Raw genomic sequence first — 21,929 nt, forward strand, 5'->3', positions numbered from 1 at the left:
AGAGACTTCTGGGAAAAGGCCGAAATTACAGTCACAGAAAATGGCTGCATCTATAGAGAACGCTAAGAAGTGTTGGCAGCTTTTCCTCTGACCCTGGCCACTTTTACAAGCAATCCTATGATAGTCAGCAGGACCCACCCTCAAAAGGAAGGGGCATCCACTTGGACCCTTTCCACCTTTTCTAAATCTCGCCTGATCGAGCCTGATTGAGCACTGATTGAGCAGATAAGCACATGTCATTCTCATTTCAGAAAGGTATTGGTTAGCTTGCTGCTAGCAGCTCAGTTATGTTATGATGTTAGAGGCTATGCAAGGAATGCTTTAGTCCAGCGATATGCAGTTTTTATTGCGCCTTGCATTCAGCAGGAAGATCTTTAGCTTGAATCTGTGGCCTAGGTATTCACCTTGGTATTTCTTTTGGCACAAAGTGAAGGAGTATTTGAGAGAAAATGCACAATGTGTTTCTTATGTTGTTATGAACAACTTGTTACTCTTTCTCATTAAGCTTCAGCCACTGAAGAAATATATAAATAAGGGCTGACTTCCTGTAAGACGTGTCCAAAGCTGGGACGGAATAAAAGGAGACACTTGTAAATGATAGTGCTATCGTTTGAGAAAGGGTAAGTTGAGACTGACTTTCATGCGTATTCACAGACCAAGCATCATAAAGATACCAGCATGATCTTCATTGCGGGCTTAGAGCCGGTATTAGCTTTTGAGAGGTAAGAGGATTTTGAGGGCTCGTTGGTCTAGGGGTATGATTCTCGCTTTGGGTGCGAGAGGTCCCGGGTTCAAATCCCGGACGAGCCCTTTTCTTGGTACTCTTTTCAAGTTGTTTTGAAGTTTGCGTTTCAAAACCAACATCAATTTTTTCTTTGCAGTAGTGGATAATTCTTTGCTAGAGTCTCATGCTTCAGCCCTGCCCAGTCTGAGCTAATACCAAACATCTGGTCTTGCATGGCATGTACGAGCGTTCAGCTAGGGATGTCGGGCAGGTTGCATGAAAGAAATCTAAAGCCAGAGGCCCATGGAATAGCCAGTTCGGAGCAGTTTCATTACAGAAAAATCAACTGTAGGTATCTGTTTCTGTAGTGTAGTGGTTATCACGTTCGCCTCACACGCGAAAGGTCCCCGGTTCGAAACCGGGCAGAAACAGTTGTTATATTGTGTTGGCTACAATGTTGATAGGTGCCGTTTTGCCATGGAATTGTCCAAGCCCTGAAGATTATTTCATGCAATCTCGTTCCAAGAAAGGGAATTCTCTCAAAACACTAAAGTAATCGGCGTGTGGATGTATCTGTTGGTTCTCAGACCTTGCTTTCAAAAGAGCCCTGCAATCGGTTCACTGCTCACCTAGAACAAGCATTAACATGGAGAATTGTTGGCACCAACAGGAATCTTATTTTAGTGGAGTGTTTCTGGCTTTGAGTGCAGAGGCCCTCGGCTCAATTCCAAGATGATCCTTCTCAGGGTGATGATACAAATGCATTGTCACCTTTACGTTTAATGTCAGAATCATTTATTTCCAGTTGGTGGTGTAAGAATGTTTGCAACAGTATGGCGATTTTTCCTAGCCATGCATGAATGAAAGCATATCACTCGCCTTTAGGTGTTTTTCTAATACATTGATATTTGCATCTTCCTTCCTAGCCTGCATGTTTGACTATCTTACAGGCTGCATGTAATAAGTATCACATCAGGGCCCTTCTTCTACTCAATTCACAACTGTTCTATCACGACATAGATAAGAAAGCTGCATCTGCTTTTGTTGTGTAGTGGTAATCAGGTTTACCTGACGTGTGAAAGCCCCATGCTTTGAAAGTACACAGTAACAAAGAAACCGATGACTTTTATAAAAAGGTGTCATGTGTGTCTCTTACTTTGCACAAAAAGTGCCAGAGATGACTTCATTTGCAGTCACTTGAAAAGTAGGGATTCTCCAATAAATGGTAAATGGTTGAAACAAATCTGAAGAAATGCATGACATACCTGTGTGTGTGTGTGTATGCATGTATGTATATATAGGGAGAGAGAGAGCGTCAATATAAACAGACTTTATTTCAATCAAGCTGTCTTTTCTATCCTTCAGGAGCAGAATGTTCTGATCATCAGCGCTCCAGAATGTAGTGTTTTCTTGGCAAGCATCACATATTGTGATGTGTTAGCTAAAAGTTCCATATCCTAGAGACTGATATATTCCTCTGTACTTGTACCTTGGGGATTCATCAAAACCTGGCATCATAAGCAGCTTTCTACTGCCACAGACTGGACAGCGAAACAATTTAAAATATCCCAGAAAAAGAAAATAAGCATGCTTAATCAGAGCTTTCTGGACAGGAAGGACATTTGAGCAAGTGAGGAATAAGCACTGCTTTTGTTAATTTGCATAGGCAGAATAGAGACTTCTGGGAAAAGGCCGAAATTACAGTCACAGAAAATGGCTGCATCTATAGAGAACGCTAAGAAGTGTTGGCAGCTTTTCCTCTGACCCTGGCCACTTTTACAAGCAATCCTATGATAGTCAGCAGGACCCACCCTAAAAAGGAAGGGGCATCCACTTGGACCCTTTCCACCTTTTCTAAATCTCGCCTGATCGAGCCTGATTGAGCACTGATTGAGCAGATAAGCACATGTCATTCTCATTTCAGAAAGGTATTGGTTAGCTTGCTGCTAGCAGCTCAGTTATGTTATGATGTTAGAGGCTATGCAAGGAATGCTTTAGTCCAGCGATATGCAGTTTTTAATGCACCTTGCATTCAGCAGGAAGATCTTTAGCTTGAATCTGTGGCCTAGGTATTCACCTTGGTATTTCTTTTGGCACAAAGTGAAGGAGTATTTAAGAGAAAATGCACAATGTGTTTCTTATGTTGTTATGAACAACTTGTTACTCTTTCTCATTAAGCTTCAGCCACTGAAGAAATATATAAATAAGGGCTGACTTCCTGTAAGACGTGTCCAAAGCTGGGACGGAATAAAAGGAGACACTTGTAAATGATAGTGCTATCGTTTGAGAAAGGGTAAGTTGAGACTGACTTTCATGCGTATTCACAGACCAAGCATCATAAAGATACCAGCATGATCTTCATTGCGGGCTTAGAGCCGGTATTAGCTTTTGAGAGGTAAGAGGATTTTGAGGGCTCGTTGGTCTAGGGGTATGATTCTCGCTTTGGGTGCGAGAGGTCCTGGGTTCAAATCCCGGACGAGCCCTTTTCTTGGTACTCTTTTCAAGTTGTTTTGAAGTTTGCGTTTCAAAACCAACATCAATTTTTTCTTTGCAGTAGTGGATAATTCTTTGCTAGAGTCTCATGCTTCAGCCCTGCCCAGTCTGAGCTAATACCAAACATCTGGTCTTGCATGGCATGTACGAGCGTTCAGCTAGGGATGTCGGGCAGGTTGCATGAAAGAAATCTAAAGCCAGAGGCCCATGGAATAGCCAGTTCGGAGCAGTTTCATTACAGAAAAATCAACTGTAGGTATCTGTTTCTGTAGTGTAGTGGTTATCACGTTCGCCTCACACGCGAAAGGTCCCCGGTTCGAAACCGGGCAGAAACAGTTGTTATATTGTGTTGGCTACAATGTTGATAGGTGCCGTTTTGCCATGGAATTGTCCAAGCCCTGAAGATTATTTCATGCAATCTCGTTCCAAGAAAGGGAATTCTCTCAAAACACTAAAGTAATCGGCGTGTGGATGTATCTGTTGGTTCTCAGACCTTGCTTTCAAAAGAGCCCTGCAATCGGTTCACTGCTCACCTAGAACAAGCATTAACATGGAGAATTGTTGGCACCAACAGGAATCTTATTTTAGTGGAGTGTTTCTGGCTTTGAGTGCAGAGGCCCTCGGCTCAATTCCAAGATGATCCTTCTCAGGGTGATGATACAAATGCATTGTCACCTTTACGTTTAATGTCAGAATCATTTATTTCCAGTTGGTGGTGTAAGAATGTTTGCAACAGTATGGCGATTTTTCCTAGCCATGCATGAATGAAAGCATATCACTCGCCTTTAGGTGTTTTTCTAATACATTGATATTTGCATCTTCCTTCCTAGCCTGCATGTTTGACTATCTTACAGGCTGCATGTAATAAGTATCACATCAGGGCCCTTCTTCTACTCAATTCACAACTGTTCTATCACGACATAGATAAGAAAGCTGCATCTGCTTTTGTTGTGTAGTGGTAATCAGGTTTACCTGACGTGTGAAAGCCCCATGCTTTGAAAGTACACAGTAACAAAGAAACCGATGACTTTTATAAAAAGGTGTCATGTGTGTCTCTTACTTTGCACAAAAAGTGCCAGAGATGACTTCATTTGCAGTCACTTGAAAAGTAGGGATTCTCCAATAAATGGTAAATGGTTGAAACAAATCTGAAGAAATGCATGACATACCTGTGTGTGTGTGTGTGTGTATGCATGTATGTATATATAGGGAGAGAGAGAGCGTCAATATAAACAGACTTTATTTCAATCAAGCTGTCTTTTCTATCCTTCAGGAGCAGAATGTTCTGATCATCAGCGCTCCAGAATGTAGTGTTTTCTTGGCAAGCATCACATATTGTGATGTGTTAGCTAAAAGTTCCATATCCTAGAGACTGATATATTCCTCTGTACTTGTACCTTGGGGATTCATCAAAACCTGGCATCATAAGCAGCTTTCTACTGCCACAGACTGGACAGCGAAACAATTTAAAATATCCCAGAAAAAGAAAATAAGCATGCTTAATCAGAGCTTTCTGGACAGGAAGGACATTTGAGCAAGTGAGGAATAAGCACTGCTTTTGTTAATTTGCATAGGCAGAATAGAGACTTCTGGGAAAAGGCCGAAATTACAGTCACAGAAAATGGCTGCATCTATAGAGAACGCTAAGAAGTGTTGGCAGCTTTTCCTCTGACCCTGGCCACTTTTACAAGCAATCCTATGATAGTCAGCAGGACCCACCCTAAAAAGGAAGGGGCATCCACTTGGACCCTTTCCACCTTTTCTAAATCTCGCCTGATCGAGCCTGATTGAGCACTGATTGAGCAGATAGGCACATGTCATTCTCATTTCAGAAAGGTATTGGTTAGCTTGCTGCTAGCAGCTCAGTTATGTTATGATGTTAGAGGCTATGCAAGGAATGCTTTAGTCCAGCGATATGCAGTTTTTATTGCGCCTTGCATTCAGCAGGAAGATCTTTAGCTTGAATCTGTGGCCTAGGTATTCACCTTGGTATTTCTTTTGGCACAAAGTGAAGGAGTATTTGAGAGAAAATGCACAATGTGTTTCTTATGTTGTTATGAACAACTTGTTACTCTTTCTCATTAAGCTTCAGCCACTGCAGAAATATATAAATAAGGGCTGACTTCCTGTAAGACGTGTCCAAAGCTGGGACGGAATAAAAGGAGACACTTGTAAATGATAGTGCTATCGTTTGAGAAAGGGTAAGTTGAGACTGACTTTCATGCGTATTCACAGACCAAGCATCATAAAGATACCAGCATGATCTTCATTGCGGGCTTAGAGCCGGTATTAGCTTTTGAGAGGTAAGAGAATTTTGAGGGCTCGTTGGTCTAGGGGTATGATTCTCGCTTTGGGTGCGAGAGGTCCCGGGTTCAAATCCCGGACGAGCCCTTTTCTTGGTACTCTTTTCAAGTTGTTTTGAAGTTTGCGTTTCAAAACCAACATCAGTTTTTTCTTTGCAGTAGTGGATAATTCTTTGCTAGAGTCTCATGCTTCAGCCCTGCCCAGTCTGAGCTAATACCAAACATCTGGTCTTGCATGGCATGTACGAGCGTTCAGCTAGGGATGTCGGGCAGGTTGCATGAAAGAAATCTAAAGCCAGAGGCCCATGGAATAGCCAGTTCGGAGCAGTTTCATTACAGAAAAATCAACTGTAGGTATCTGTTTCTGTAGTGTAGTGGTTATCAAGTTCGCCTCACACGCGAAAGGTCCCCGGTTCGAAACCGGGCAGAAACAGTTGTTATATTGTGTTGGCTACAATGTTGATAGGTGCCGTTTTGCCATGGAATTGTCCAAGTCCTGAAGATTATTTCATGCAATCTCGTTCCAAGAAAGGGAATTCTCTCAAAACACTAAAGTAATCGGCGTGTGGATGTATCTGTTGGTTCTCAGACCTTGCTTTCAAAAGAGCCCTGTAATCGGTTCACTGCTCACCTAGAACAAGCATTAACATGGAGAATTGTTGGCACCAACAGGAATCTTATTTTAGTGGAGTGTTTCTGGCTTTGAGTGCAGAGGCCCTCGGCTCAATTCCAAGATGATCCTTCTCAAGGTGATGATACAAATGCATTCTCACCTTTACGTTTAATGTCAGAATCATTTATTTCCAGTTGGTGGTGTAAGAATGTTTGCAACAGTATGGCGATTTTTCCTAGCCATGCATGAATGAAAGCATATCACTCGCCTTTAGGTGTTTTTCTAATACATTGATATTTGCATCTTCCTTCCTAGCCTGCATGTTTGACTATCTTACAGGCTGCATGTAATAAGTATCACATCAGGGCCCTTCTTCTACTCAATTCACAACTGTTCTATCACGACATAGATAAGAAAGCTGCATCTGCTTTTGTTGTGTAGTGGTAATCAGGTTTACCTGACGTGTGAAAGCCCCATGCTTTGAAAGTACACAGTAACAAAGAAACCGATGACTTTTATAATAAGGTGTCATGTGTGTCTCTTACTTTGCACAAAAAGTGCCAGAGATGACTTCATTTGCAGTCACTTGAAAAGTAGGGATTCTCCAATAAATGGTAAATGGTTGAAACAAATCTGAAGAAATGCATGACATACCTGTGTGTGTGTGTGTATGCATGTATGTATATATAGGGAGAGAGAGAGCGTCAATATAAACAGACTTTATTTCAATCAAGCTGTCTTTTCTATCCTTCAGGAGCAGAATGTTCTGATCATCAGCGCTCCAGAATGTAGTGTTTTCTTGGCAAGCATCACATATTGTGATGTGTTAGCTAAAAGTTCCATATCCTAGAGACTGATATATTCCTCTGTACTTGTACCTTGGGGATTCATCAAAACCTGGCATCATAAGCAGCTTTCTACTGCCACAGACTGGACAGCGAAACAATTTAAAATATCCCAGAAAAAGAAAATAAGCATGCTTAATCAGAGCTTTCTGGACAGGAAGGACATTTGAGCAAGTGAGGAATAAGCACTGCTTTTGTTAATTTGCATAGGCAGAATAGAGACTTCTGGGAAAAGGCCGAAATTACAGTCACAGAAAATGGCTGCATCTATAGAGAACGCTAAGAAGTGTTGGCAGCTTTTCCTCTGACCCTGGCCACTTTTACAAGCAATCCTATGATAGTCAGCAGGACCCACCCTCAAAAGGAAGGGGCATCCACTTGGACCCTTTCCACCTTTTCTAAATCTCGCCTGATCGAGCCTGATTGAGCACTGATTGAGCAGATAAGCACATGTCATTCTCATTTCAGAAAGGTATTGGTTAGCTTGCTGCTAGCAGCTCAGTTATGTTATGATGTTAGAGGCTATGCAAGGAATGCTTTAGTCCAGCGATATGCAGTTTTTATTGCGCCTTGCATTCAGCAGGAAGATCTTTAGCTTGAATCTGTGGCCTAGGTATTCACCTTGGTATTTCTTTTGGCACAAAGTGAAGGAGTATTTAAGAGAAAATGCACAATGTGTTTCTTATGTTGTTATGAACAACTTGTTACTCTTTCTCATTAAGCTTCAGCCACTGAAGAAATATATAAATAAGGGCTGACTTCCTGTAAGACGTGTCCAAAGCTGGGACGGAATAAAAGGAGACACTTGTAAATGATAGTGCTATCGTTTGAGAAAGGGTAAGTTGAGACTGACTTTCATGCGTATTCACAGACCAAGCATCATAAAGATACCAGCATGATCTTCATTGCGGGCTTAGAGCCGGTATTAGCTTTTGAGAGGTAAGAGGATTTTGAGGGCTCGTTGGTCTAGGGGTATGATTCTCGCTTTGGGTGCGAGAGGTCCTGGGTTCAAATCCCGGACGAGCCCTTTTCTTGGTACTCTTTTCAAGTTGTTTTGAAGTTTGCGTTTCAAAACCAACATCAATTTTTTCTTTGCAGTAGTGGATAATTCTTTGCTAGAGTCTCATGCTTCAGCCCTGCCCAGTCTGAGCTAATACCAAACATCTGGTCTTGCATGGCATGTACGAGCGTTCAGCTAGGGATGTCGGGCAGGTTGCATGAAAGAAATCTAAAGCCAGAGGCCCATGGAATAGCCAGTTCGGAGCAGTTTCATTACAGAAAAATCAACTGTAGGTATCTGTTTCTGTAGTGTAGTGGTTATCACGTTCGCCTCACACGCGAAAGGTCCCCGGTTCGAAACCGGGCAGAAACAGTTGTTATATTGTGTTGGCTACAATGTTGATAGGTGCCGTTTTGCCATGGAATTGTCCAAGCCCTGAAGATTATTTCATGCAATCTCGTTCCAAGAAAGGGAATTCTCTCAAAACACTAAAGTAATCGGCGTGTGGATGTATCTGTTGGTTCTCAGACCTTGCTTTCAAAAGAGCCCTGCAATCGGTTCACTGCTCACCTAGAACAAGCATTAACATGGAGAATTGTTGGCACCAACAGGAATCTTATTTTAGTGGAGTGTTTCTGGCTTTGAGTGCAGAGGCCCTCGGCTCAATTCCAAGATGATCCTTCTCAGGGTGATGATACAAATGCATTGTCACCTTTACGTTTAATGTCAGAATCATTTATTTCCAGTTGGTGGTGTAAGAATGTTTGCAACAGTATGGCGATTTTTCCTAGCCATGCATGAATGAAAGCATATCACTCGCCTTTAGGTGTTTTTCTAATACATTGATATTTGCATCTTCCTTCCTAGCCTGCATGTTTGACTATCTTACAGGCTGCATGTAATAAGTATCACATCAGGGCCCTTCTTCTACTCAATTCACAACTGTTCTATCACGACATAGATAAGAAAGCTGCATCTGCTTTTGTTGTGTAGTGGTAATCAGGTTTACCTGACGTGTGAAAGCCCCATGCTTTGAAAGTACACAGTAACAAAGAAACCGATGACTTTTATAAAAAGGTGTCATGTGTGTCTCTTACTTTGCACAAAAAGTGCCAGAGATGACTTCATTTGCAGTCACTTGAAAAGTAGGGATTCTCCAATAAATGGTAAATGGTTGAAACAAATCTGAAGAAATGCATGACATACCTGTGTGTGTGTGTGTATGCATGTATGTATATATAGGGAGAGAGAGAGCGTCAATATAAACAGACTTTATTTCAATCAAGCTGTCTTTTCTATCCTTCAGGAGCAGAATGTTCTGATCATCAGCGCTCCAGAATGTAGTGTTTTCTTGGCAAGCATCACATATTGTGATGTGTTAGCTAAAAGTTCCATATCCTAGAGACTGATATATTCCTCTGTACTTGTACCTTGGGGATTCATCAAAACCTGGCATCATAAGCAGCTTTCTACTGCCACAGACTGGACAGCGAAACAATTTAAAATATCCCAGAAAAAGAAAATAAGCATGCTTAATCAGAGCTTTCTGGACAGGAAGGACATTTGAGCAAGTGAGGAATAAGCACTGCTTTTGTTAATTTGCATAGGCAGAATAGAGACTTCTGGGAAAAGGCCGAAATTACAGTCACAGAAAATGGCTGCATCTATAGAGAACGCTAAGAAGTGTTGGCAGCTTTTCCTCTGACCCTGGCCACTTTTACAAGCAATCCTATGATAGTCAGCAGGACCCACCCTAAAAAGGAAGGGGCATCCACTTGGACCCTTTCCACCTTTTCTAAATCTCGCCTGATCGAGCCTGATTGAGCACTGATTGAGCAGATAGGCACATGTCATTCTCATTTCAGAAAGGTATTGGTTAGCTTGCTGCTAGCAGCTCAGTTATGTTATGATGTTAGAGGCTATGCAAGGAATGCTTTAGTCCAGCGATATGCAGTTTTTATTGCGCCTTGCATTCAGCAGGAAGATCTTTAGCTTGAATCTGTGGCCTAGGTATTCACCTTGGTATTTCTTTTGGCACAAAGTGAAGGAGTATTTGAGAGAAAATGCACAATGTGTTTCTTATGTTGTTATGAACAACTTGTTACTCTTTCTCATTAAGCTTCAGCCACTGCAGAAATATATAAATAAGGGCTGACTTCCTGTAAGACGTGTCCAAAGCTGGGACGGAATAAAAGGAGACACTTGTAAATGATAGTGCTATCGTTTGAGAAAGGGTAAGTTGAGACTGACTTTCATGCGTATTCACAGACCAAGCATCATAAAGATACCAGCATGATCTTCATTGCGGGCTTAGAGCCGGTATTAGCTTTTGAGAGGTAAGAGAATTTTGAGGGCTCGTTGGTCTAGGGGTATGATTCTCGCTTTGGGTGCGAGAGGTCCCGGGTTCAAATCCCGGACGAGCCCTTTTCTTGGTACTCTTTTCAAGTTGTTTTGAAGTTTGCGTTTCAAAACCAACATCAGTTTTTTCTTTGCAGTAGTGGATAATTCTTTGCTAGAGTCTCATGCTTCAGCCCTGCCCAGTCTGAGCTAATACCAAACATCTGGTCTTGCATGGCATGTACGAGCGTTCAGCTAGGGATGTCGGGCAGGTTGCATGAAAGAAATCTAAAGCCAGAGGCCCATGGAATAGCCAGTTCGGAGCAGTTTCATTACAGAAAAATCAACTGTAGGTATCTGTTTCTGTAGTGTAGTGGTTATCAAGTTCGCCTCACACGCGAAAGGTCCCCGGTTCGAAACCGGGCAGAAACAGTTGTTATATTGTGTTGGCTACAATGTTGATAGGTGCCGTTTTGCCATGGAATTGTCCAAGTCCTGAAGATTATTTCATGCAATCTCGTTCCAAGAAAGGGAATTCTCTCAAAACACTAAAGTAATCGGCGTGTGGATGTATCTGTTGGTTCTCAGACCTTGCTTTCAAAAGAGCCCTGTAATCGGTTCACTGCTCACCTAGAACAAGCATTAACATGGAGAATTGTTGGCACCAACAGGAATCTTATTTTAGTGGAGTGTTTCTGGCTTTGAGTGCAGAGGCCCTCGGCTCAATTCCAAGATGATCCTTCTCAAGGTGATGATACAAATGCATTCTCACCTTTACGTTTAATGTCAGAATCATTTATTTCCAGTTGGTGGTGTAAGAATGTTTGCAACAGTATGGCGATTTTTCCTAGCCATGCATGAATGAAAGCATATCACTCGCCTTTAGGTGTTTTTCTAATACATTGATATTTGCATCTTCCTTCCTAGCCTGCATGTTTGACTATCTTACAGGCTGCATGTAATAAGTATCACATCAGGGCCCTTCTTCTACTCAATTCACAACTGTTCTATCACGACATAGATAAGAAAGCTGCATCTGCTTTTGTTGTGTAGTGGTAATCAGGTTTACCTGACGTGTGAAAGCCCCATGCTTTGAAAGTACACAGTAACAAAGAAACCGATGACTTTTATAATAAGGTGTCATGTGTGTCTCTTACTTTGCACAAAAAGTGCCAGAGATGACTTCATTTGCAGTCACTTGAAAAGTAGGGATTCTCCAATAAATGGTAAATGGTTGAAACAAATCTGAAGAAATGCATGACATACCTGTGTGTGTGTGTGTATGCATGTATGTATATATAGGGAGAGAGAGAGCGTCAATATAAACAGACTTTATTTCAATCAAGCTGTCTTTTCTATCCTTCAGGAGCAGAATGTTCTGATCATCAGCGCTCCAGAATGTAGTGTTTTCTTGGCAAGCATCACATATTGTGATGTGTTAGCTAAAAGTTCCATATCCTAGAGACTGATATATTCCTCTGTACTTGTACCTTGGGGATTCATCAAAACCTGGCATCATAAGCAGCTTTCTACTGCCACAGACTGGACAGCGAAACAATTTAAAATATCCCAGAAAAAGAAAATAAGCATGCTTAATCAGAGCTTTCTGGACAGGAAGGACATTTGAGCAAGTGAGGAATAAGCACTGCTTTTGTTAATTTGCATAGGCAGAATAGAGACTTCTGGGAAAAGGCCGAAATTACAGTCACAGAAAATGGCTGCATCTATAGAGAACGCTAAGAAGTGTTGGCAGCTTTTCCTCTGACCCTGGCCACTTTTACAAGCAATCCTATGATAGTCAGCAGGACCCACCCTCAAAAGGAAGGGGCATCCACTTGGACCCTTTCCACCTTTTCTAAATCTCGCCTGATCGAGCCTGATTGAGCACTGATTGAGCAGATAAGCACATGTCATTCTCATTTCAGAAAGGTATTGGTTAGCTTGCTGCTAGCAGCTCAGTTATGTTATGATGTTAGAGGCTATGCAAGGAATGCTTTAGTCCAGCGATATGCAGTTTTTATTGCGCCTTGCATTCAGCAGGAAGATCTTTAGCTTGAATCTGTGGCCTAGGTATTCACCTTGGTATTTCTTTTGGCACAAAGTGAAGGAGTATTTGAGAGAAAATGCACAATGTGTTTCTTATGTTGTTATGAACAACTTGTTACTCTTTCTCATTAAGCTTCAGCCACTGAAGAAATATATAAATAAGGGCTGACTTCCTGTAAGACGTGTCCAAAGCTGGGACGGAATAAAAGGAGACACTTGTAAATGATAGTGCTATCGTTTGAGAAAGGGTAAGTTGAGACTGACTTTCATGCGTATTCACAGACCAAGCATCATAAAGATACCAGCATGATCTTCATTGCGGGCTTAGAGCCGGTATTAGCTTTTGAGAGGTAAGAGGATTTTGAGGGCTCGTTGGTCTAGGGGTATGATTCTTGCTTTGGGTGCGAGAGGTCCCGGGTTCAAATCCCGGACGAGCCCTTTTCTTGGTACTCTTTTCAAGTTGTTTTGAAGTTTGCGTTTCAAAACCAACATCAATTTTTTCTTTGCAGTAGTGGATAATTCTTTGCTAGAGTCTCATGCTTCAGCCCTGCCCAGTCTGAGCTAATACCAAACATCTGGTCTTGCATGGCATGTACGAGCGTTCAGCTAGGGATGTCGGGCAGGTTGCATGAAAGAAATCTAAAGCCAGAGGCCCATGGAATAGCCAGTTCGGAGCAGTTTCATTACAGAAAAATCAACTGTATGTATCTGTTTCTGTAGTGTAGTGGTTATCACGTTCGCCTCACACGCGAAAGGTCCCCGGTTCGAAACCAGGCAGAAACAGTTGTTATATTGTGTTGGCTACAATGTTGATAGGTGCCGTTTTGCCATGGAATTGTCCAAGCCCTGAAGATTATTTCATGCAATCTCGTTCCAAGAAAGGGAATTCTCTCAAAACACTAAAGTAATCGGCGTGTGGATGTATCTGTTGGTTCTCAGACCTTGCTTTCAAAAGAGCCCTGCAATCGGTTCACTGCTCACCTAGAACAAGCATTAACATGGAGAATTGTTGGCACCAACAGGAATCTTATTTTAGTGGAGTGTTTCTGGCTTTGAGTGCAGAGGCCCTCGGCTCAATTCCAAGATGATCCTTCTCAGGGTGATGATACAAATGCATTGTCACCTTTACGTTTAATGTCAGAATCATTTATTTCCAGTTGGTGGTGTAAGAATGTTTGCAACAGTATGGCGATTTTTCCTAGCCATGCATGAATGAAAGCATATCACTCGCCTTTAGGTGTTTTTCTAATACATTGATATTTGCATCTTCCTTCCTAGCCTGCATGTTTGACTATCTTACAGGCTGCATGTAATAAGTATCACATCAGGGCCCTTCTTCTACTCAATTCACAACTGTTCTATCACGACATAGATAAGAAAGCTGCATCTGCTTTTGTTGTGTAGTGGTAATCAGGTTTACCTGACGTGTGAAAGCCCCATGCTTTGAAAGTACACAGTAACAAAGAAACCGATGACTTTTATAAAAAGGTGTCATGTGTGTCTCTTACTTTGCACAAAAAGTGCCAGAGATGACTTCATTTGCAGTCACTTGAAAAGTAGGGATTCTCCAATAAATGGTAAATGGTTGAAACAAATCTGAAGAAATGCATGACATACCTGTGTGTGTGTGTGTATGCATGTATGTATATATAGGGAGAGAGAGAGCGTCAATATAAACAGACTTTATTTCAATCAAGCTGTCTTTTCTATCCTTCAGGAGCAGAATGTTCTGATCATCAGCGCTCCAGAATGTAGTGTTTTCTTGGCAAGCATCACATATTGTGATGTGTTAGCTAAAAGTTCCATATCCTAGAGACTGATATATTCCTCTGTACTTGTACCTTGGGGATTCATCAAAACCTGGCATCATAAGCAGCTTTCTACTGCCACAGACTGGACAGCGAAACAATTTAAAATATCCCAGAAAAAGAAAATAAGCATGCTTAATCAGAGCTTTCTGGACAGGAAGGACATTTGAGCAAGTGAGGAATAAGCACTGCTTTTGTTAATTTGCATAGGCAGAATAGAGACTTCTGGGAAAAGGCCGAAATTACAGTCACAGAAAATGGCTGCATCTATAGAGAACGCTAAGAAGTGTTGGCAGCTTTTCCTCTGACCCTGGCCACTTTTACAAGCAATCCTATGATAGTCAGCAGGACCCACCCTAAAAAGGAAGGGGCATCCACTTGGACCCTTTCCACCTTTTCTAAATCTCGCCTGATCGAGCCTGATTGAGCACTGATTGAGCAGATAAGCACATGTCATTCTCATTTCAGAAAGGTATTGGTTAGCTTGCTGCTAGCAGCTCAGTTATGTTATGATGTTAGAGGCTATGCAAGGAATGCTTTAGTCCAGCGATATGCAGTTTTTAATGCACCTTGCATTCAGCAGGAAGATCTTTAGCTTGAATCTGTGGCCTAGGTATTCACCTTGGTATTTCTTTTGGCACAAAGTGAAGGAGTATTTAAGAGAAAATGCACAATGTGTTTCTTATGTTGTTATGAACAACTTGTTACTCTTTCTCATTAAGCTTCAGCCACTGAAGAAATATATAAATAAGGGCTGACTTCCTGTAAGACGTGTCCAAAGCTGGGACGGAATAAAAGGAGACACTTGTAAATGATAGTGCTATCGTTTGAGAAAGGGTAAGTTGAGACTGACTTTCATGCGTATTCACAGACCAAGCATCATAAAGATACCAGCATGATCTTCATTGCGGGCTTAGAGCCGGTATTAGCTTTTGAGAGGTAAGAGGATTTTGAGGGCTCGTTGGTCTAGGGGTATGATTCTCGCTTTGGGTGCGAGAGGTCCTGGGTTCAAATCCCGGACGAGCCCTTTTCTTGGTACTCTTTTCAAGTTGTTTTGAAGTTTGCGTTTCAAAACCAACATCAATTTTTTCTTTGCAGTAGTGGATAATTCTTTGCTAGAGTCTCATGCTTCAGCCCTGCCCAGTCTGAGCTAATACCAAACATCTGGTCTTGCATGGCATGTACGAGCGTTCAGCTAGGGATGTCGGGCAGGTTGCATGAAAGAAATCTAAAGCCAGAGGCCCATGGAATAGCCAGTTCGGAGCAGTTTCATTACAGAAAAATCAACTGTAGGTATCTGTTTCTGTAGTGTAGTGGTTATCACGTTCGCCTCACACGCGAAAGGTCCCCGGTTCGAAACCGGGCAGAAACAGTTGTTATATTGTGTTGGCTACAATGTTGATAGGTGCCGTTTTGCCATGGAATTGTCCAAGCCCTGAAGATTATTTCATGCAATCTCGTTCCAAGAAAGGGAATTCTCTCAAAACACTAAAGTAATCGGCGTGTGGATGTATCTGTTGGTTCTCAGACCTTGCTTTCAAAAGAGCCCTGCAATCGGTTCACTGCTCACCTAGAACAAGCATTAACATGGAGAATTGTTGGCACCAACAGGAATCTTATTTTAGTGGAGTGTTTCTGGCTTTGAGTGCAGAGGCCCTCGGCTCAATTCCAAGATGATCCTTCTCAGGGTGATGATACAAATGCATTGTCACCTTTACGTTTAATGTCAGAATCATTTATTTCCAGTTGGTGGTGTAAGAATGTTTGCAACAGTATGGCGATTTTTCCTAGCCATGCATGAATGAAAGCATATCACTCGCCTTTAGGTGTTTTTCTAATACATTGATATTTGCATCTTCCTTCCTAGCCTGCATGTTTGACTATCTTACAGGCTGCATGTAATAAGTATCACATCAGGGCCCTTCTTCTACTCAATTCACAACTGTTCTATCACGACATAGATAAGAAAGCTGCATCTGCTTTTGTTGTGTAGTGGTAATCAGGTTTACCTGACGTGTGAAAGCCCCATGCTTTGAAAGTACACAGTAACAAAGAAACCGATGACTTTTATAAAAAGGTGTCATGTGTGTCTCTTACTTTGCACAAAAAGTGCCAGAGATGACTTCATTTGCAGTCACTTGAAAAGTAGGGATTCTCCAATAAATGGTAAATGGTTGAAACAAATCTGAAGAAATGCATGACATACCTGTGTGTGTGTGTGTGTGTATGCATGTATGTATATATAGGGAGAGAGAGAGCGTCAATATAAACAGACTTTATTTCAATCAAGCTGTCTTTTCTATCCTTCAGGAGCAGAATGTTCTGATCATCAGCGCTCCAGAATGTAGTGTTTTCTTGGCAAGCATCACATATTGTGATGTGTTAGCTAAAAGTTCCATATCCTAGAGACTGATATATTCCTCTGTACTTGTACCTTGGGGATTCATCAAAACCTGGCATCATAAGCAGCTTTCTACTGCCACAGACTGGACAGCGAAACAATTTAAAATATCCCAGAAAAAGAAAATAAGCATGCTTAATCAGAGCTTTCTGGACAGGAAGGACATTTGAGCAAGTGAGGAATAAGCACTGCTTTTGTTAATTTGCATAGGCAGAATAGAGACTTCTGGGAAAAGGCCGAAATTACAGTCACAGAAAATGGCTGCATCTATAGAGAACGCTAAGAAGTGTTGGCAGCTTTTCCTCTGACCCTGGCCACTTTTACAAGCAATCCTATGATAGTCAGCAGGACCCACCCTAAAAAGGAAGGGGCATCCACTTGGACCCTTTCCACCTTTTCTAAATCTCGCCTGATCGAGCCTGATTGAGCACTGATTGAGCAGATAGGCACATGTCATTCTCATTTCAGAAAGGTATTGGTTAGCTTGCTGCTAGCAGCTCAGTTATGTTATGATGTTAGAGGCTATGCAAGGAATGCTTTAGTCCAGCGATATGCAGTTTTTATTGCGCCTTGCATTCAGCAGGAAGATCTTTAGCTTGAATCTGTGGCCTAGGTATTCACCTTGGTATTTCTTTTGGCACAAAGTGAAGGAGTATTTGAGAGAAAATGCACAATGTGTTTCTTATGTTGTTATGAACAACTTGTTACTCTTTCTCATTAAGCTTCAGCCACTGCAGAAATATATAAATAAGGGCTGACTTCCTGTAAGACGTGTCCAAAGCTGGGACGGAATAAAAGGAGACACTTGTAAATGATAGTGCTATCGTTTGAGAAAGGGTAAGTTGAGACTGACTTTCATGCGTATTCACAGACCAAGCATCATAAAGATACCAGCATGATCTTCATTGCGGGCTTAGAGCCGGTATTAGCTTTTGAGAGGTAAGAGAATTTTGAGGGCTCGTTGGTCTAGGGGTATGATTCTCGCTTTGGGTGCGAGAGGTCCCGGGTTCAAATCCCGGACGAGCCCTTTTCTTGGTACTCTTTTCAAGTTGTTTTGAAGTTTGCGTTTCAAAACCAACATCAGTTTTTTCTTTGCAGTAGTGGATAATTCTTTGCTAGAGTCTCATGCTTCAGCCCTGCCCAGTCTGAGCTAATACCAAACATCTGGTCTTGCATGGCATGTACGAGCGTTCAGCTAGGGATGTCGGGCAGGTTGCATGAAAGAAATCTAAAGCCAGAGGCCCATGGAATAGCCAGTTCGGAGCAGTTTCATTACAGAAAAATCAACTGTAGGTATCTGTTTCTGTAGTGTAGTGGTTATCAAGTTCGCCTCACACGCGAAAGGTCCCCGGTTCGAAACCGGGCAGAAACAGTTGTTATATTGTGTTGGCTACAATGTTGATAGGTGCCGTTTTGCCATGGAATTGTCCAAGTCCTGAAGATTATTTCATGCAATCTCGTTCCAAGAAAGGGAATTCTCTCAAAACACTAAAGTAATCGGCGTGTGGATGTATCTGTTGGTTCTCAGACCTTGCTTTCAAAAGAGCCCTGTAATCGGTTCACTGCTCACCTAGAACAAGCATTAACATGGAGAATTGTTGGCACCAACAGGAATCTTATTTTAGTGGAGTGTTTCTGGCTTTGAGTGCAGAGGCCCTCGGCTCAATTCCAAGATGATCCTTCTCAAGGTGATGATACAAATGCATTCTCACCTTTACGTTTAATGTCAGAATCATTTATTTCCAGTTGGTGGTGTAAGAATGTTTGCAACAGTATGGCGATTTTTCCTAGCCATGCATGAATGAAAGCATATCACTCGCCTTTAGGTGTTTTTCTAATACATTGATATTTGCATCTTCCTTCCTAGCCTGCATGTTTGACTATCTTACAGGCTGCATGTAATAAGTATCACATCAGGGCCCTTCTTCTACTCAATTCACAACTGTTCTATCACGACATAGATAAGAAAGCTGCATCTGCTTTTGTTGTGTAGTGGTAATCAGGTTTACCTGACGTGTGAAAGCCCCATGCTTTGAAAGTACACAGTAACAAAGAAACCGATGACTTTTATAATAAGGTGTCATGTGTGTCTCTTACTTTGCACAAAAAGTGCCAGAGATGACTTCATTTGCAGTCACTTGAAAAGTAGGGATTCTCCAATAAATGGTAAATGGTTGAAACAAATCTGAAGAAATGCATGACATACCTGTGTGTGTGTGTGTATGCATGTATGTATATATAGGGAGAGAGAGAGCGTCAATATAAACAGACTTTATTTCAATCAAGCTGTCTTTTCTATCCTTCAGGAGCAGAATGTTCTGATCATCAGCGCTCCAGAATGTAGTGTTTTCTTGGCAAGCATCACATATTGTGATGTGTTAGCTAAAAGTTCCATATCCTAGAGACTGATATATTCCTCTGTACTTGTACCTTGGGGATTCATCAAAACCTGGCATCATAAGCAGCTTTCTACTGCCACAGACTGGACAGCGAAACAATTTAAAATATCCCAGAAAAAGAAAATAAGCATGCTTAATCAGAGCTTTCTGGACAGGAAGGACATTTGAGCAAGTGAGGAATAAGCACTGCTTTTGTTAATTTGCATAGGCAGAATAGAGACTTCTGGGAAAAGGCCGAAATTACAGTCACAGAAAATGGCTGCATCTATAGAGAACGCTAAGAAGTGTTGGCAGCTTTTCCTCTGACCCTGGCCACTTTTACAAGCAATCCTATGATAGTCAGCAGGACCCACCCTCAAAAGGAAGGGGCATCCACTTGGACCCTTTCCACCTTTTCTAAATCTCGCCTGATCGAGCCTGATTGAGCACTGATTGAGCAGATAAGCACATGTCATTCTCATTTCAGAAAGGTATTGGTTAGCTTGCTGCTAGCAGCTCAGTTATGTTATGATGTTAGAGGCTATGCAAGGAATGCTTTAGTCCAGCGATATGCAGTTTTTATTGCGCCTTGCATTCAGCAGGAAGATCTTTAGCTTGAATCTGTGGCCTAGGTATTCACCTTGGTATTTCTTTTGGCACAAAGTGAAGGAGTATTTAAGAGAAAATGCACAATGTGTTTCTTATGTTGTTATGAACAACTTGTTACTCTTTCTCATTAAGCTTCAGCCACTGAAGAAATATATAAATAAGGGCTGACTTCCTGTAAGACGTGTCCAAAGCTGGGACGGAATAAAAGGAGACACTTGTAAATGATAGTGCTATCGTTTGAGAAAGGGTAAGTTGAGACTGACTTTCATGCGTATTCACAGACCAAGCATCATAAAGATACCAGCATGATCTTCATTGCGGGCTTAGAGCCGGTATTAGCTTTTGAGAGGTAAGAGGATTTTGAGGGCTCGTTGGTCTAGGGGTATGATTCTCGCTTTGGGTGCGAGAGGTCCTGGGTTCAAATCCCGGACGAGCCCTTTTCTTGGTACTCTTTTCAAGTTGTTTTGAAGTTTGCGTTTCAAAACCAACATCAATTTTTTCTTTGCAGTAGTGGATAATTCTTTGCTAGAGTCTCATGCTTCAGCCCTGCCCAGTCTGAGCTAATACCAAACATCTGGTCTTGCATGGCATGTACGAGCGTTCAGCTAGGGATGTCGGGCAGGTTGCATGAAAGAAATCTAAAGCCAGAGGCCCATGGAATAGCCAGTTCGGAGCAGTTTCATTACAGAAAAATCAACTGTAGGTATCTGTTTCTGTAGTGTAGTGGTTATCACGTTCGCCTCACACGCGAAAGGTCCCCGGTTCGAAACCGGGCAGAAACAGTTGTTATATTGTGTTGGCTACAATGTTGATAGGTGCCGTTTTGCCATGGAATTGTCCAAGCCCTGAAGATTATTTCATGCAATCTCGTTCCAAGAAAGGGAATTCTCTCAAAACACTAAAGTAATCGGCGTGTGGATGTATCTGTTGGTTCTCAGACCTTGCTTTCAAAAGAGCCCTGCAATCGGTTCACTGCTCACCTAGAACAAGCATTAACATGGAGAATTGTTGGCACCAACAGGAATCTTATTTTAGTGGAGTGTTTCTGGCTTTGAGTGCAGAGGCCCTCGGCTCAATTCCAAGATGATCCTTCTCAGGGTGATGATACAAATGCATTGTCACCTTTACGTTTAATGTCAGAATCATTTATTTCCAGTTGGTGGTGTAAGAATGTTTGCAACAGTATGGCGATTTTTCCTAGCCATGCATGAATGAAAGCATATCACTCGCCTTTAGGTGTTTTTCTAATACATTGATATTTGCATCTTCCTTCCTAGCCTGCATGTTTGACTATCTTACAGGCTGCATGTAATAAGTATCACATCAGGGCCCTTCTTCTACTCAATTCACAACTGTTCTATCACGACATAGATAAGAAAGCTGCATCTGCTTTTGTTGTGTAGTGGTAATCAGGTTTACCTGACGTGTGAAAGCCCCATGCTTTGAAAGTACACAGTAACAAAGAAACCGATGACTTTTATAAAAAGGTGTCATGTGTGTCTCTTACTTTGCACAAAAAGTGCCAGAGATGACTTCATTTGCAGTCACTTGAAAAGTAGGGATTCTCCAATAAATGGTAAATGGTTGAAACAAATCTGAAGAAATGCATGACATACCTGTGTGTGTGTGTGTATGCATGTATGTATATATAGGGAGAGAGAGAGCGTCAATATAAACAGACTTTATTTCAATCAAGCTGTCTTTTCTATCCTTCAGGAGCAGAATGTTCTGATCATCAGCGCTCCAGAATGTAGTGTTTTCTTGGCAAGCATCACATATTGTGATGTGTTAGCTAAAAGTTCCATATCCTAGAGACTGATATATTCCTCTGTACTTGTACCTTGGGGATTCATCAAAACCTGGCATCATAAGCAGCTTTCTACTGCCACAGACTGGACAGCGAAACAATTTAAAATATCCCAGAAAAAGAAAATAAGCATGCTTAATCAGAGCTTTCTGGACAGGAAGGACATTTGAGCAAGTGAGGAATAAGCACTGCTTTTGTTAATTTGCATAGGCAGAATAGAGACTTCTGGGAAAAGGCCGAAATTACAGTCACAGAAAATGGCTGCATCTATAGAGAACGCTAAGAAGTGTTGGCAGCTTTTCCTCTGACCCTGGCCACTTTTACAAGCAATCCTATGATAGTCAGCAGGACCCACCCTAAAAAGGAAGGGGCATCCACTTGGACCCTTTCCACCTTTTCTAAATCTCGCCTGATCGAGCCTGATTGAGCACTGATTGAGCAGATAGGCACATGTCATTCTCATTTCAGAAAGGTATTGGTTAGCTTGCTGCTAGCAGCTCAGTTATGTTATGATGTTAGAGGCTATGCAAGGAATGCTTTAGTCCAGCGATATGCAGTTTTTATT

At 41.8% G+C, this 21,929-nt stretch overlaps 9 non-coding genes across 9 annotated transcripts; all 9 read left to right on the plus strand.

The window, feature by feature from the left end:
- Positions 1-738: 738 nt before the first annotated feature.
- Positions 739-810, plus strand: TRNAP-UGG (transfer RNA proline (anticodon UGG)). Its single transcript has one exon. It is a non-coding gene; the product is annotated as a tRNA-Pro (tRNA).
- A 272-nt stretch (positions 811-1,082) lies between these two features.
- On the plus strand, positions 1,083-1,155 carry TRNAV-CAC (transfer RNA valine (anticodon CAC)). The gene has a single exon. It is a non-coding gene; the product is annotated as a tRNA-Val (tRNA).
- A 2,324-nt stretch (positions 1,156-3,479) lies between these two features.
- On the plus strand, positions 3,480-3,552 carry TRNAV-CAC (transfer RNA valine (anticodon CAC)). Its single transcript has one exon. It is a non-coding gene; the product is annotated as a tRNA-Val (tRNA).
- A 1,984-nt stretch (positions 3,553-5,536) lies between these two features.
- TRNAP-UGG (transfer RNA proline (anticodon UGG)) lies at positions 5,537-5,608 on the plus strand. The gene has a single exon. It is a non-coding gene; the product is annotated as a tRNA-Pro (tRNA).
- Positions 5,609-8,277: 2,669 nt separating this feature from the next.
- TRNAV-CAC (transfer RNA valine (anticodon CAC)) lies at positions 8,278-8,350 on the plus strand. The gene has a single exon. It is a non-coding gene; the product is annotated as a tRNA-Val (tRNA).
- Positions 8,351-10,330: 1,980 nt separating this feature from the next.
- TRNAP-UGG (transfer RNA proline (anticodon UGG)) lies at positions 10,331-10,402 on the plus strand. Its single transcript has one exon. It is a non-coding gene; the product is annotated as a tRNA-Pro (tRNA).
- Positions 10,403-15,468: 5,066 nt separating this feature from the next.
- On the plus strand, positions 15,469-15,541 carry TRNAV-CAC (transfer RNA valine (anticodon CAC)). Its single transcript has one exon. It is a non-coding gene; the product is annotated as a tRNA-Val (tRNA).
- A 1,984-nt stretch (positions 15,542-17,525) lies between these two features.
- On the plus strand, positions 17,526-17,597 carry TRNAP-UGG (transfer RNA proline (anticodon UGG)). The gene has a single exon. It is a non-coding gene; the product is annotated as a tRNA-Pro (tRNA).
- A 2,669-nt stretch (positions 17,598-20,266) lies between these two features.
- On the plus strand, positions 20,267-20,339 carry TRNAV-CAC (transfer RNA valine (anticodon CAC)). Its single transcript has one exon. It is a non-coding gene; the product is annotated as a tRNA-Val (tRNA).
- The last annotated feature ends 1,590 nt before the right edge of the window (positions 20,340-21,929 follow it).

The sequence above is a fragment of the Triturus cristatus genome, chromosome 8, assembly GCF_964204655.1.
Source record: "Triturus cristatus chromosome 8, aTriCri1.1, whole genome shotgun sequence".
Classification (NCBI taxonomy): Eukaryota; Metazoa; Chordata; class Amphibia; order Caudata; family Salamandridae; genus Triturus; species Triturus cristatus.